Raw genomic sequence first — 17,360 nt, forward strand, 5'->3', positions numbered from 1 at the left:
CGGAGGCCGGGCTGCGGGCGCCGGGCCGGGGCCACGGGAGCAGCTCGCGGGACCGGGCGCGGCACCTGTGCGCACAGTGTGTCTCCGAGCGCGAGGCCGTCCCCTCTCCGTGCCCCTTGATGAGCAAGAGCGAGGTTGCCTGGGCTCCAGGGCGCATCCTCGGCTGCTCTGGTCTCCGTGCGGTGGGTCCCAGCTGCGCTCTCAGGGAACACGGTTGGGGACGCGGAGCTGAGCGCCAACGAAGCCGAGGCTCGGGGGCCAACACCTGGGCAGAGGGACTGAGCCGTCTCTGTAAACATCTGATCTCAGAGGCCCCACCCCAAGCCTGCGGTGGTTTGTGGCCCCTCCTCACACGGCTCCGAGGTGCAGCCAGACACCCTTGCATGTCTCTGAGCTCTGGGTCTCTCTGGGCTCAGGTTCCCCGACCTTCTACTCCTGTTCTGTGAGAGCATCGTCCCTGTGCCAACCCTGCCCCTGCCCTTTGGAAAGCACAGTGGCTCCCTAGCCAGGATGACGTCTGGGGCTCCTTCTAGCTCCCCTTCATCCGCGACACCCCCTGAAGCCTGGGCCCTGAGAACTGGGGCTCTGGGGAAGGGGGTTCAAGGACGTCCTTTCCCCTTCCCTCTGCTTTGGCACTTACACCAGCTAAGGTTGTCGACCACAGTGACAGATGCGGGTTCCTGGGATGCGCGTGTGTTGGGTCCCGGGGCTACACACAGCATCCCGTTTGCAAAGGGTTTCCTCTCCCCTTCACCCTGAAAAAGTGCCGCTGGGACAGCGGGGAGAGAGGCTGTTTACAGAGGTTCTGTCTGGTGCTGAGGCCCGGGGTGGCTTCCCCGTTAGAGGTCTGTTCCGTCTGCTCAGTGCCCCCGTGCCCTGTCCCCCGCCTCATGCCCACCTGGGCCAGTGGCCTTTCCCCTCCCCCTACCTTGCGGTCAAGAGTTCTTGCCACAGGAAGGATGCTGGGGGCAGGCCATGTGTGCAGAGTGAGAGGGATGTCCCACATCTCGTTAGGGCAGGTCTTACATTCCCGAAGCCCTGGACACGGTTCATCTGATCTGGCATTAAAGGGGAGCCTGTCCCCCAGGGGGGCCCACGGCCCGACTGAACTTCCTGGGCACTGCCCAGCTTGTGTTTCTCCGGGCTGCCACCTTATCCAGACGCCTCCCTTCCAGAGAGGGGAGTCCCACTTCAGACACCCTACCCGAGCTCAGACCCGACACCCAGCCAGGTGAGGGGAGGCGTCTCCCCCACCTCGGGGGCCAAGCCTCCTTCCAGACCAGGAAAAGTGATGAGACTGGTCATGCTTCCCGAGACCCCAAGCGAGGGAACCCCGTGCCTCCCCGAGAACCTTCCCGATTCCCTGCCCAGCACTCCCACCTGTGCGGGCCCAGAGGCTGAGGCCCCCCGTGGGCTCTTCGTGAGTGGATGTACCTCTTGCGAGGACTGACTTCTGTAACTCGGTGGCTCTTGGCTCAACACTTGTGTGTCTTGGAGGCATTTTACACACATTTGCGCAAGGCCCAGCCTCTCCGGTGTTGCGAGGGGCAGCTCTTAGCAGGAGCTGCCACTGTGTCCAAACAGTCACAGGCAGACCAACCCCAGGCCGGAGCCTCCTGAGGCTCTGCCCAGTGGCCTGAAGGCCTGGAACCCGCCCACAACACCTGGGTCTGTGGACTGCAGTCTTTTTCACGGACATTTGTGCTGGGAAAAGAAACAAAGAAGGGAGAAGCAGGGGGGTCCAGCCACCCCGAAGCGGGAGTGCCCCGAAGCGTGGCCTGCTCCATCTTGCCTCTTGTTTTCATCGCTGGGGCACCCAGAGCCCTGGGCAGGGCCCAGCAGAGTCCCCAAAGGCTGCTTTACCCATCCAGTCACAAGAATCTGCTTGAGGTTGAGGACAGGGCCTGAGGGACCCAGGGAGGAACCCCAGCCTTCTCTGCACCCTTGAAACTTCTTTGCTTTACCCAACAGGGTTCCTTGGATCCATCCCTGGGGCCCACATCAGCTGCTCTTTACTTTTCCCTCCTGGGCCACATCCTTGCTTTGTCCCCAGCTTCCTCTGTCTCGGCGCAGCCAGCCTGCACCGGGCATCCAGCCCTTCCCCGCCCCCCCTCCGGCAGCGCCACCCTGAATTGTTCAGAGGCGAGTGCTCACGGTCAGACGTTTCCATCCAGGAAGAACCAAGTCTCTGCTTTCCCTGCCGACCCCAACCTTTATTCCCTGGGAAAGGGCTGGGAGGAGGTCCCTTTCATTAAGGGGGGCAGTATTTAGATTTTTACATCATGGTTGCCTGTGACTCCTGCTATAGAACTCACACAGCGAAGATCGTGTGTGTGTGTGTGTGTGTGTGTGTGTGTGTGTGTGCGCACGCGTGTGCATGTATGTGCGCTCCCATGTATACTTGTCCCATCACAGCTGTGCACAGGCCCCCAGCGCCCAACAGCAAGATGTTTCTGTCTGTGCCTTGCTTTCAGCAAACCCAGTCATACACAGGCTTCCCAGGGGGACCAGTCCACAGGGCGGACACTCACCAAGAAGCCTTGACCTTGCCCTCTTTGAAGGTCATGTGGATTTGCACACTGAATTCCACCCAACTCTTCCAGGCCACACGTGTTTCGCAAACCAGGGACTCCCTTGCAGAGGGAACACCCCCTTGGCCTTATGTGGGGATGTCCCCACATGTCACCATCCCCAGAGAGAAAGTGGAGACTCAAAATCTCCAACTAAGGCCATTTTGTTCCGGTTTCCCTAATGCCAGTGTTTCCTGCTCAAAGGGAAACGTCTTATCTTGCCCTGGAGCCCCCTCCTCTCCCTTTCTCTCCACTCGTATCTTGGGTTCTTGGTCAATAGAAGCCCTGGATTGATCTTTGGGGACTAGACTCTTGTATTCAGGAAACCCGGTTCTGCCACCTTCCCACCTCCCATCCCACGTGCACGCTTCCTGCCCCCCCCCCCAAACCCAGACGCCCTCACTTGGTCCCCACCTGCGGCTTAGCATCTAAGGAGCAGGAAGGGAGTGGCAGACCCTTCGCCCCGGCCCAATCGCAGTCTGTCTTCTCCCAGTTCTGGAGGCTGGAAGGCCAAGATCAAGGCGTAGGCAGAATTGGTTTCTCCGACGGTCCCTTTCCTTGGCTTTCAGACAGTTGACTTCGTGCTGAATGCTGACGGGGCCCTTTCTCTGTGCACACACAGCCCTGCTGGCTGGCTGTCTCTTCTTCCAAGGAAGCCAGTCATACGGGATCAGGAGCCCACCCTACTCAAGTTGGTTTTATCTTAACTAATTCCATCTGCAATGCCCTATTTCCAAATGATGTCACATTCTGAGGTCCTGGGGATTAGGACTGTATCATCTTTTTTTGGGAGGAGCTCAGTTCAATCTCTGGCATCCTCTAAGGAGCTTTCTCTTGTGCCTTGATGGGTCATCTGGGTCTCGTGGCAAACCCCTTGGAGATTAGTCCCCAGCACTCCGTAACCATGAGGGGCAGACTATTGCCCTTGCTCTTCTCAGACCTGCCCCTGCCTGACACCTCCCTCGCTGGGGACCAACAGCCCTGGACGTCATGGGTGAGGGTGGGCGGCCCGTCTGAGGTGTGACTTTCACTTGGCCATAGAATGAATGAGCCTCTACCTAGGCGGATGCGGTTGATGATACCACGTTTGTTTTTTATTTATGCTCTCGCTCAGTGGACAGGACTGGACCTCGGAGAGCTGTGTTCCTGCTGTGTTCTTTTTCAGTTTTGCCTGTAAAGTGAGGAGGCGTTTGAGCAGGTGGACACTCTCCCCGGCCCCCAGCCCTCACCCCCCACCCCAGCCCTCACCTGCACACACCCGTGAGGGGACTGAGAAGGAGTCTGGGCCCCAGAACAGGGGAACCCAGTGTCTCGAAGGTTCTCTTTCTTCCTGACTTGCCCACGCCATGCCATCGTGGTCCCTCACTCCTGATTCTTAACCCAGATTCCCAACTCCTATCTCAAGGCCCTGCATTTCATGCCCATTCTCTAACCACCTGGGGCAGAGAGTTGGTGGGAGAGCTTCAGTCTCCCCGACTTATCCATGTGCTAGCATCTAGCATAGTGCCTGGGACATAATAGGTGCTCAGTAAATGTTTACAGGATGCAGAGAGGGAGGGTTGCTGGGTAAGAGTGAGGCCCTGGCCCTGGGGGGTCAGATGCCTTTCCCTGCAGCCAGAGGGGCTCCCCTGGCCGGGCTGGGCAGTCAGGGATTCCCACAGCCAGGCCCTGTGTTGTGGATCCCACATCACCCTGAGTAAATTTGCCAGGGTTAATGGATGTGACTCATAAAGAGACCCATTGGTCAGGTGACCCCAGGCATCTGGGCCTGGGAGGCAGAGTGATGATCCATCTCGAACAGCCGCTGTTCACTGAGCACTTACTATGTGCCAGGCCAGCTGAATCCCCACGCGGTACCATCATCCCATTTCACAGGCCAAGACACTATGGGCAACAGATGCAAAGCCGCCTATTCAGTGGCAGAGCCAACATTGTAAATACGAGTCGTTGGACTCGCCCGTTCCCAGGAACCCACCACCATTCTGAGCGGTTAATGTCCGGCTGCCCGTTGGGATGTCACAGCCCCGGCTTCTGATGTTCCCTGCAGCTTGTAACCGGGAAGGGGCAGGGGGGACAGGAAGCCACTGAAGGAGGCGCAGGGGAGGGTGGGGACCCTTGGGGGAGTCTGCGCGGAAGTTCCCACTCACACGCCCAGACTGACCGGCTGCCAGCGGCTGCCCGGTTTCCAGGAAATGCGAGGCTAGGTTGGCAGAGCTGCGCCTGGGCTCCTCCTGGGCATGTAACTGTGCCTCGGGGCATCCGAGTTGCCCCTTGAGATGGACACGAGTGGCCCTCTCTCATCTCATGTCTCCCCTCCTTGCTCAGAAGAAGGAACTCATTTCCAGAGAGGGAAGGATCACCTTTCCCACGTTAGGTCCCTTCTTAGAGACAGAAGTGTGTTGAGAGCTAAGGTCTTGGGAACTTCCAGAAATCCAGTCCTTTGAAGTCTTGGCTGTAGCTGGTTGACAATCTCCAAGGGCCCTGCAGAAGTTTATTTGCAGTAGGGAACTTGGGAAAGGCAGAAAGGCAGACTTTGTCCTGAAGACCCTGTGTGTGATCCTTCGTATGGCCTGTGGCTTGGAGAGAGATCGTTTATCTTCCAGGGAACGGCTTCCCTCAAGGCCCGAAGGCTCCCCCAGCCACGGGACAGCTGGGCTGGAAGGCCCAGGAACCTTAAGGGCGGAGGAGTAGGGAGGGCTGCTCTTGTGGTTTGTGAAAGTTCCTGTAGTTCAATCTAGACCTCTGTGTGAGGTCAGGGAATGTTCCCTATAGAGGAGAGGAAACGGAACCTGACTCCAGTTGCTTTTTGGGGGGTTTTCCTGGCATGGAAGGCTCACCCAGATAAAGATCCCTGGGGTCCTAGTGGACCACCAGCTAATAACTAGCTTGGTGGCTGAGAGTACTTTCCGTCCACCGTCTCTTCATTTCCTTTCTCCCCTAATTCTCTACCCCCGCCCCCATCTCCTGCCAGATAACATCTCCCCCCACCTCCCGGACCCTGAGCCGAGGAGAAAGTTACACAATAGAAGGGATGAAAAATAGCTGCCTTGTATTCAGCTTAAATTAGCTCAGAAGGACGGCTCCCTCCCTCCATTGAGCGCGCAGCGATTGTTTATGCCAACGTGCTATTTGCATCCTGCCTTCTAATGATTAAAAACAAATCTTAATTTTTCTTTTCCACCACTTAAAAAAAAAAAAACACAACAAACCAACTTGGCTAGTTCTTTTAGTTTAAAAATACCCTGACCTCCAGCGCGCGAGTGAGAATTTTGGAAAGACTGGTGCCAGAAACACAGGCAGGCCATAGACAGAGGAGCCTTTTCCGAGTGGTGAGTGATGGGCTGCTCGAGGTGGGAGAGGGGTCTGTGTCCTTACAAAATACCCACCTCCCTCCCACTGGCCCTGCAGTCCCTAGTTCATTCCGGAGACGAGAGTTGTAACGGCCGTCTCGGGTGGAGATGAAGTAATCAAGTGGACGGCATGGACAGGAGGTGGCACTTGGCTCCCGTCCCAGGCGGCTGATTTGGGGATGAAGGCGGGTGGTGGGTTTCAGATCCCGGGGTTCCAGCAGTCCGGGATTGGGGAACAGGGCAGTCAGACATTGCAAAGGCCTGGGGCTGGGAAAGTTTTGTTTTGGGACGTAGGGACGCTCAGCCAAGCACCTTCCAAGAAGGCTGCCGAGTGGACTGGGCCTGGTTCCCTGGCGGGTCCACCTGTCCCCACCCCCGCCCTGCCCGGGTTGGGCAGCCGCGGCGTAAGTTCGCATCCTGGACAATTAATGCGATGCATTGGTCCTCCCAGAGCGTAGCCGTCTTCCTGTTTATTTTTCTATCCGTGTTGCTACTAATAATGTAATAATAACAATAGTAATAATAAGAATACTTGTTAAATGGGTACATATGAACTCATGTAAGTTCAAGTAACTGCTATGTAGCTACAGTGTAGACACCGGGCCACCCATTGTACTTGTCCGGCCCGCCAAGGCCCCCACCCTGGCCCACTTGCCCTCCCAGCCCGCCTTCTAGGGGGTGCTGTGCAGCCCCTGTGCTCCCCACCCCAGGGAATGCTGTGGATTGTGATCCCTACCCTCCCCCCATGCACATCCCCACCCTGCTGTCAGGAATGAAAGGCTGGGAGTCCAAATGGTGACTTCAGCCATCACCCAGCTTCTCTGACCCCGACTTCCGAGCAGTTGGGCGCCTTGGCCCCCCCACGAGCCTCCGTGTGGCGCCCACGTCTCACAAGGTGTTGCTTCTGCACTGAGCCCCTACTCTCCAGCCCGTTTGTGGATTTAAAATGCCTCCCATTAAGCAGCCGAAGAATTCTTCACACATGTCCCCATATTTCTAAAGTTCATGTCCTCGGCCACGCTTGCTACACCCTCAGCTGAGCCCAGCGTCAAGCAGCCCCAGCCCTTCATCCCCTGAGACTTCATTTCATATATTCATTCAGGGAATATTTAGAAAGTGCCTCCTGCGTTTTGGGGGAGGGAAACGGGAAGAAAAGTGGCCCCTTCTTACTGGGAACCTGAGTCCAGCGGAGGAGACAGAGGCGTTCCGATGGGGTCCTGGGGCCCCGAGGAGCATCCAGCCCCAACAAGGGCTCGAGGAAGGCTTCTCAGAGGAGGGGCCTTCGGAACCTGGCCTTGAGGAGGACGGGTGTAAGAGGGAGGGAACAGTGTGCCAAGCAGAAGGAATAACCCATGTTCAGGCTCAGAGGCAAGGTCGTGATTTAGCGAGAGCTGGCTCCCCCTCCCCCCCTTTTCCTGAACCTGGTACTAGGCTTCTGGAAGACTCCATTCCCAAACAGAAGGTGCCCTGGCTAAGACACAGAGACCGTGACTTCTCCCCCGACGATGCCCTGGTCCCTGCTATTGGCCCTGATGGGAAGATGTCCCGGGAGGGTTTTGTGGTACTGCTAGGACTTAGGCTGGGCCTTAGGGAGCCTCAGCTTCTCTCCGCATCTCCCTCTGGCCTTGTGGGCCTCCCTCTCTGTCCCTGCCTGCCTCCCGTCCCACGGTCTCTGTTTGTTAGCCTCCCTCCGTCGGCTTCTTCCGTCCGTGGGCATCACCGCTACGGATGGATTGGCCGTCGGCCCCTGTCCTAGAGCATCTCTTCCCTGCCTTTGCCTCTGCTGCAAGTCCCTTCTACCTCCGCCTGCGGCCTGGGTCTCTGACCTCCCTGAGGCCTGCAGATCTGTCTTGTCGCACAGAAAACCTCCCTCAGCTGTCTCGCCAAGGCCTCTTTCCTGGAGAGTTTACGTCAGAGTGTTGAGGTCAAGGACATGCATGGACATGGCATTTAATTGATGGAAAGACCACACGCTAAGGGTCTCCAACGAAATATTACAGGTGTGATGGGCCAAATACTGGTTTGTTGCAGAGTGGCTGAAGAAGACCCAGGGATCATAGTAGACCACAGGCCAAGTCGGCCATACAGCCTAAAGTGTGGGGAAGAATGTCCCTATAAGTATATATCAGGGCTTGAAAAAGGAAATATAGTGTCTTTGGATGCCCGCCGTATGTGTGGCTGCTATGAATGAGCAGGACTTGTTTGCCTGGTCCCACGCAGCAGCTCTCTATTGCGACTAATGACCTCACCACCAGTTTCTCAGCGCCAGCAGTTCCTCCAGAGCAGTCCTTGGGTTTTCTTGACTTCATGCTCCCCATAGCACTTAGTATATCCCTAACCGTTGAGGTTGTTGGAGTAAATGAAATAATGAATGTCAGGGGCATCCCAATTCCTGGCACACAGTAGGTGCTCAGTAAATGCGGTTTCTCTTCCCAATAGCTCAACTGAAATGTCCCCAGGAATTCCACCTCTGGGGGGACATTCCCGGAAAAAAAAAAAAAAAAAAGGAAGATTGGAATTGAGAGGTGGTGGGTGTTACGTGTTCTCTTAGATTCTTGTGCCCTGGTGGACATGGGGAGGGACGCCCAAGTCTCATCGACACCTCTCTGCTGATGCGAGGGTCAGCATCCATAGGACAGACTCAATCTCAGGGAGCTGGGAAGCCTCTGGCCAGGCCAGGCCCCTCCAAGGCCCCGTCATGGAGGCCAAGGGGATTCACTGGGGCCCGCTGACCTGGTGTCACCAGGTGAGTGCCCTGGTCCATGGCTGGGCCACCTGAGAACATCCCAGACTTGGGCGGTCAAGTCCCATCCCCACACCTCTCGTTTCTCTCTCCCTGAGCTTTGGTTCTTGCACCAGGGTCCACACTCACCGCACACTAACCGCATGGTTCAGTCAGTTGATGACTCTCAACGTTATTGAGCTTAAGGAACTTTGTAATTGTAAAAAGGCTTTCTCTGTATGTAAATTATGCTGTTACCTTTTCTATACACAAAGTATATATACCTATAAATATTATACATATATATTATATATATATATATATAAAAAGACTATTTCTTGTACAGACTGACATGGACCAATGGCCAATATCGTTTTCGCCGTGACTGTGCTGACGGTCGCAGAGTGAGTGAATGTAAGAAGCTGGTTTCATGTGTCCCTTCCCGAAGCCACTTCTTTCCTTCCCCTTTCTGTGTCTGTCTCAGTCCCTGTCTCTCTTTCACTCATTGCCAACGTCTTGTTGCTGGGAAAGAAAGATCGATTCAGATGCCATCCGAGGAAGGAAGGCCAGATGGATGGAGGGTCCACTGTGTATATTTGTACAGAATCATTTATAAAGTTTTCTACACTTCTCAAAAAAAAAAGTATTTCTAACTTGGGCTGTTGGACAGGTAGTGAGCCTCTGTGCCGGCAAGCCTGTTGTTTCTTGTGTTTAGTGCAATGTTTAGTGAGATTCCAATGTCTGAATTATTTATGCCAATAAAGAATTTGAGAATTACTGCATCGCACTGCCGCCAAAACAGGTCTGAATTCTGTTGTTGTCTGTTGCACAGAAGGAACCACGAGATGGGACACTGGCCAGTGTATCAGTCAGCTATTGCCACAATCATGCTGTGTAACAAATCTCTCCCAAACTCCACATCTTATAACAACTAGCATTTATTCTCATGCTCCTGGGTCTGATGGTCTGAGTTGGGCTTACCTAAGGCTCCTCATTAGACTTCAGGTCAAGGTCAAATCTGTGCCCATGTCAGGGTGAAAGAGAGGCTCCCTGGGGCGTGCTCCTCCTATGACAGATCACCAGAGCAGAGGAGCCGAGCCAAGCTGTGCAAACACATTCAAGGCATCTTCTCAGACCACACCCACTAACATCCTAGTGGCCAAAGCAAGTCACATGACCCAGCCTGCCAATGAGGAAGGGCTGTAGGCTCTGCCCACTGTGGGAGGAAAAGGGGGGAAGTGAATGAATGCTGAACAGAATGCGAATTATCCTAGCCCGGCCTAATATTAATCCATCAGGTTGGCCACAGATGAATTTTCTCTGTAGGAATAAATACGCTGTAAGTGCATAAATATACGTGTGCATGTACACCTGCGTGTGAGCACACACGCACACAAGCATGACTGCATAGTGAGTAACTGCTGTGCATACAAAGTGCCGAGCCCACAGAGTGCTGAGCATTAGTTGGGTAATGCCCAGAACCACCTAGTTCCACTTGACAGATAAAGCTGGATGGAGCAGAGGGATGAAATAACTCGCCCAACCCAAACCTCATGCTCTTTTGGGTCCACACGCAGCACGACAGGCTCGGAAGGACCTTGAACTTCTCAAGTTCACAGAGTGCTTTGATGCAAGAAGATCTCTTCTGATCTGGAAAGCCGGCCAGTGAAACAGAGACTCTTCAATTCATTCAGAGCAGAAGGAGCTGAGAGCTGGGAACGGAGACCTACAGGACGACCTGGTGTCCCAGCTCCCTCCCCGGAGACCGTGCTGCAGGGAGGTAGAAGAACCGGCCTCACCTGTCCCAGTAAGTTCTTCCCTGCACACATTTCAGGAGTGAGAGCCCACTGACAGACTTGGAGCCAAATTCCAGCTCTACCACGTGCAAGCTGTGTTGCCTTGGGTAGGTCACTTAACTTCTCTGAGCCTCCATTTCCTCATCTGTAAAATAGGTATAGTTACTGTACCAGTGTTGTGAGCTTTACGTGAATTAGCACCAGTACTTGGGGCAGTGCTGGCCCCCTAGTAAGCTCTCTACAGATGTTAGTTGCCACAGAGTTAATATTTATTGCTAGTGCAGGGCCGGCCTCAATGACTAAAGAGCAAGCTTTACCCCAAGTTTCTGCACCCAGAAGGCTCCTTCTCTGCTGAGAGTTGACCCAGGCCGTGGCTCACCCCCAGTAACTCTCTCAGAGCTGGTATCTAACACTCTAAGCTTGTCGACCCTCCCTCCACAAGCACGATTCCTTCCCACAATCCAATGAGGTGAGTAGTACGAGTTGTCCCATTTTGCAGATGGGGAAACTGAGATTCCAAGAAGCTAAAGTCTCCCTCAGTGTCTGAATTTCAGACCTGGGCTGTCTCAGACCAGCTGGGCAGTCATGTCCCCTCTGAGCCTGTTTCTTGACCTCTAAAATGGAGATAATTGCTCTCACTTTAGAGAACTGTGGTCAGGATGAGACGGGTAGAAAACTTAACACAATTCCTGGCGTAAACAACCAATAAATATTAGATGTTTCAAGCTCAGATCTGACATTTAGCTCAGACAGTGTTGATGTGGGGAGGAGGTGTGAGATAAGACCAGAACTTTCCATCCCCATCTCTCTGTATTTCAGTCTCCCCTGGGGTGTGGAACTAATGCATTGACCCAGCTCTGGCTTGTGGTCCTCTGTGGCCCCAGGGCCACCATCAATCAGGCACAGAAGGTGTTGAGCTGAGGGAGGGAGGGAGGGAGGCCTGGCAAGTCATTGGAACTGAACAGCTCATTAACCTCCATGCACAGGCCGCAGGGGACGTGCCAGGGAGCCAGAAACAAGGCGTGAATGAGGCCACCCAGCTGCCAGGGACACGTCCTCTCAGACCCCTCTGGTCCCTGGGCTCCTCTTCACCTTTGCCCAGGTTGAGACCCTCCAGAGCCTACCCCTGTCTCCCATCTCCCCTCAGCCTATTCCCAGGCACCATGCCCAGCACATGACGTGTGTCCTCTCATTTCATCTTCACCACAGTCCTGTGAAAGCAAATACTCCATTGTACAGATGAAGCAACCGAGGCTCAGAAAGGGTAAGTGACTTGCCCAAAGGCTCACAGTGGCAAGTGTGGAGCCAGGATCCAAACCCAGACCATGAGAATCTGGGGCCCCTGCTCTGAGCAGCAGCTCTGGATGGCCTCCGGGGAAGACAGGTTGCAATGAATTCCAGCAACTGCAATGTATCGACTGTTCTCAACGAGAACATGACCCCCATGATGCACAGGACAGACCCCCCCCACAAAGAACGATCCAGCCCAATGTCAGCAGTGCCGAGGTTCAGAAACCTTGTTGTAAAAATTGCTAAGGGCAGGGCAGGGAGGGGAGTGCTGGCCGGGTTTCCAGGGGGGAGCAATTAGGAAAGCTTTCCTGGAAGAAGAAAGCGACTCGTCCACTTTCACTGTGCAGATGTGGGGAGAGACATCATGTGCGTTTCAAAGGGACAGACTCGAACTCAAGGAATACTCCTGTGAGAGCCTTGGGGGCAGGTGGAGTGCCGGCGATGTCACCACTCACACACTTAACAATCGTTCATTTGTGCATCGCCTTGCTTACGTCAGACCCTCTGGCTCAGACCCTCTTCTCACGGGCCTGCAGGTTCCAGAGGTGGTCCCGCCCTCAAGCCCCCACCCCACTCCCTCGTCCCACCCCTTCCTTCTAGCTGGGGCTAGGTACCTGCAGGCCTTACTTGACATTTACATTAGTGTTTCCAAAACATGCCCTACAAACGCTGTTTGTCTGAACAACCCAGGATTACTGCTCCTGGGGGTGGGTGGGTGGTGCTGGGGCTGCCGGTGGACAAGCTGGGGCTCCAGTTCTACCTAATCCCACGAGTGCCAGTCCCTGCCCTTCCAAGGGCTCTAAGCACTTGACAATTGGGGCATTGTTTCCCCTGCACCATTTATAACTCAGGAAGCTCTCCCCGGGGGTTTACCCACATGCAAAATAACATCTCAGCCACTAACAGGCCAAATAAGGGAAAACACATTCTTAGGCCCTGAGAACAGTGGCTTCAGCCAGTGCTCACAGTTTTCCTGACATATGTTCATGGCAGACCAGTGAGTGTGGTCAGAAAGCAAAAGGGGACCTTTTTCCCTGTGAACAGCTTGGTCGAGAATTGAATTGTTGGAGATGGGAGATGTTCGAGAACCAGGTTCCTCTGGATCAGCTTCAGTCTTGACCCACAGCAGCTCAGGAAATAGTCTAAAGCTCCCAGATACCACAGAATCACTCAATTCTTCCAGTGCAACAAGCGATGCTGACCTTTTCGATTCCTGTGATGATAGCGATGAGGGAGGGGAGGCAGGGTCGGGGGAAGAGCGCAAGAGTGTCACCATGCATCTCTTGTCACAGGTTAGGCTTGGAATGGATCTTACTAAGGTGGTTCTTCCAACATTTATTCTTGAAAGACGATCTCTTTTGGAAATCTATGCAGACTGTTTTGCACATCCGGACCTGTTTGTGAGCCTTAGTGACCAAAAGGATGCCAGAGACCGGATGGTTCAGGTTATGAAACGGTACCTCTCGGCCTTGCCTGCGGGAAGGAGAGGGATCGGTTGCCAAAAAGCCATACGAGCCCCTTTTGGGCAAGATCTTTCAGTGTCGCTGGACGTTACCAAATGATCCCAAAGAGAAAGCAGAGCTAGTTTCAGAAGGACCAGTTCCCGGGGTTTCCAAAAACAGTGTAACAGCCGTGGCTGAGCAGGTTTCCCTTCACCAGCCCATTTCAGCCTTTTACGCCGAGTGTTTTAACAAGAAGAGATGATTCAATGCTCATATCTGGCCCAAATCAAAATTCCTCGGAATGTCCATTGGGGTGCACGACACGGGGCAGGGCTGTGTCTCGTGTTTAGGCCATGACGAACATTACATCCCCACAGTCCCCAGTGGTTATGGAAGGTCATCCTCGCAGCGCCCTGGGTGGGACCAGGTGGAGAGCGTAGGCCTGGAGAAAGACAAGGGCAGAAGCCCGAGAAAGGAAGGAGAGGGAAATGCAGCGGGAGACACGGTTATTTCATGAAGACGGAGAATGTTGGGTTTACGGTGGACCATTCCCGAAACGCCTTGGGGCTGCCAAACATCAGGCTGGGAAATGCAGAGTTTACACCTGATAACCAGGGCCATCGGCGCAATTAAGCAACAGCCTTCCTTCGGGAGACCCTCCCTTCTCCCTTAGTGCAGTGGCTCCTGTCTCAGGGATACGGGGCTTTCCCATGCAGATGAGCAATTAAAGCGAGAAAAGCTTCCCTTTTTCCCTCTTTTGTGGCAGTTACAATTTTGACTTCAGGCCTGAGAAAAACTTCAGGTTTTGAAAACAACACGTCTGCTCCTTTTGTAAACCCCACACTCTGAAAAGCATTTATAAATCCCATACATCATCTGTTTCCTAGTTCATATAACCTTGGGATATTATATACATACATATATACATATGCACACACACATGCACATATATGATGTACCTGATGCCAGGTTTTTCATAAATATTCCATCTACTGCAAATATTGGTTCCTCTGAGTTGTTTTAGAAAATTAGCGTAATGTATTAAAGTCAAGTATTAGGAAATGTCATGGGCTCGCCTACAATAACTTTTATTTTGGAATTGTATGGAACTCTGGGTTACAGTTTAATTATACTCAGTGCTTCTTAAAGCTTCATAAAGTGCTTTTTCCAACCTTTAAAAAAAAAAATGCAAAAGGGCCCCAGGAGGAACTAAGTTCAGTGGGTGTCTTTGCTGGAGGACTTGTCAGAGCCTTTAGTATGCTCCAGTACCTAATAAACTCTCCCAGAGGGGGCTGGAGTGGGTAGTTTTCCCAGTTTTTTGGCCCCTTCGCTCACTGTATCTTGGAGGATTTGTGTTCCATGGAGTGCTTTGAGAAACACTACTCTCAGCCCTGGGTAAAACTCCAAGTGTATCCTTAGATCGTTTACAGACCATGTAGCCTGATGGTCCATGTTTTCCAGACCATTACATGAAAGGGGAAGCGGGGGGACCTTAGGGAAACTGATATATTGTCTCCGCTTTTTATTTTCCCAAGTAAAGACATCAGAAACCAAACCAAAAAACCCAGACAAGATCTCTCCAACTTAGTGTCACCATTATTTTATAAAAGAAAGGCTAGCTACTCACCAAAAAAAAAACAAAAACAAGGGCAGCCATAATTTGAGGAATAAAAATTAAAATACCTTCTATTTTTCTCATGCTTGCAAAGCCCAGGGGCCACTTTGACATGGCCCAGCACGAGTCCACAGACAGTGTGTGGGGGCCAGCCGCTTAGTGGTGAAGTTCCAGGCTGTGGAGTCTGACGCCAGGGCTCTGAACCCCAGCTCTACCACTCACTGCCCTGGGGCCCTGAGTAGCTGCCACGGTGGGCACCTCTCCCCCTGCTCTGTGTGCCTTGGCTTCTAACAGCTGCTCCTGGGATCTCTTAGAAACACTGTCCCCAGATGCTGGAGCTGTGTTTGCAAGACCCAGGGCAGCCCTTGGCCGTGACTGTCTGCTTTGGGAGCACTAAACCTGGCACCCCTCGGAATGACCTCCCCGGTGGACCTCCCAGTCCAGAGCCCTCCGCAGGGTCAGGCTGAGGCCAGGACCTTGCCTGGAATTGCTCCAGGCCTGCCTTCTCCCCGACCCCCTTAGCCATCTCCCCGGGGAGCGCCTCCTTAATAAGCGACTTGCATGTGGCTCCCCGCCTCAGAGGGTGCTCCTGGGAGAACCTGAACCGAGACAGTCACCTGCCGCAAATCTCCGAGCCTCAATTTCCTCAGGCATCGGATGGGGGTAATCATCCCATCCGCCTGCTTAGCCGGAGGGGAGGCCTTCAGGGAGATGATGTATGTGAGCCATTTAAAAGCACGGAGCCTGGCTCATAATTCAAGAAAGGCTGGTATTTGCCAGTGTTTAGTAGGCGGCTGTTGGAACCTGTACGTCTTCGGGGTGCGTGGCAGCTCTCTCCAGCCCACAAACCCGAGAGATGGGTTTCGTACAAGAAAGACTGGCTGTGGAGTCTGGGCGCACGTGTGATCGCCTGGCCTGGGAGCCCCGGACCCAGCACCTCCCGGGCCCCCCACTCCCCGCCCAGATGTACTCCCAAGACAGGGGCTCCTTCCTCTCTGTCTTTTTATACCTCTGAGGATTTCAACGTTTCTGATTGTTTCTCGGATTCTATACCAGCAGCCTGACTGGGGGTTAGGATTGGGAGTCCGGGTGGACAGCGTTTCTGCTATGTTCTAGAACCATCCTGATTCTTGTTTCTGTGACACCTTCCAATCCCAGTGAGATTTTCTCTAAGCGGGGGGGTGACGGGGGGACCAGATCCCACTTCAACAACAACAGCAGCTGGAAGTTCTGGAAGAAGCAAGACTTTGCTAATAGCACCTTGACCAGGAGGCAGAGCGACGTCCCCTGGACGCGGGACCGGGGCGGCTCGGCCACGCCGCTCGCTGGCGCCCGGAGAAGTGGTTGCCCCGCTGCCTGTGAAGCCTTCCTAGGGCCGGGTTACTTTTCACCTGCAGCATATTTGAAGTGATGAACTCAGCTCCATCGCTGATTTCATCACTTCGCGTCTCTGTCTTGTGGTAAAAACCTGGATCGTTCATAGAACTTAACGCTACTTTTCACGCCAGGACGGGTCACAGAGGACAGCCCCCAAGCCCCATGTGATCTGTGCCTATTTTTGTTCAGCACGCAAAAGACTGATTCTTATATTTCAAATGAGTGAGTAAAACGGCAGGGCTCCTTGCTGGCGAAGTCTCTGATGCTCAGAGATCATCGGCCCCATCTGCACATTTACTCACACAAGGAAAGTGTGCTGAGCACCTACTGTGTGACCCATTCTGTGCTTAGGCACTTGGCAGGGGTATAAGGGTGTGAAAGAGGCAGGGAAGGTGGAGCTCAGTCTTGTGGGTACATTGGACGAGCAAGCAGGCAAACCCGGTGCCGTAAGGTAAGTGCTGGAGCAGGGGTGAAGTGGGGGCCATGGGAGCTCAGCGGAACCACCTGTCTCGGGCGGGGATGGACTCAGAAAACCTTCCAGGAGAAGGTGACATCCATAATTAGGTCTAGAGGCGGCGGAGAAATCAACTAGCTTTTCTAGAACTCTCTCCCACTTCCCGGAGTCCCTTTTACAGCATCTTGAGGGAATCCTTTGACTGATGGGGAGCTCATTACCTCACAAGGCAGCCCACTCTGTGATTTCTCACTGCTTCGTACCTGAATATCCCCTTTCCTAGTGACATTCACTCCCCACCAGGAGCCAGGGTGCAGTCACCTGACCTCAGAGCCCTTCCCTTGTCATCCCGAAGCCCTAGTCCGTGCCCACGTCACCTGCCCCATGTCTGGCTGAGGAGGGCCCCGTGGCTGACAGCCCAGCCAGCTGCCTGCTCCCTTCTCGGCTTGACAAGCCAGGCCGGCTGAGTCACGGGCTCGGCTTCTCCCAGCCCACGTGGGGTCTGGGTCTGCGCCAGGGGGGTGACTGCCTGCCAGGCTGCCCATCCTTCAGATCAAAAGGAGACCATGAGCCTCACTGAGGATTAGACCTAGGAACATTCTGGAATCCCACATTCCACCTTGGAGCTTTCCTAGGGGCAGACCCAGCAGGCAGGCATGTTATTCTACCAGTGAGGGAAGCAAAGCACATGATGTGTGTGGGGGCCTGTCCTGCCTGAGAATGGATAATATAATAATATAATAA

This window comes from Miniopterus schreibersii (genome assembly GCF_964146895.1).
Source record: "Miniopterus schreibersii genome assembly, chromosome: 20".
In the NCBI taxonomy this organism is placed as follows: domain Eukaryota; kingdom Metazoa; phylum Chordata; class Mammalia; order Chiroptera; family Miniopteridae; genus Miniopterus; species Miniopterus schreibersii.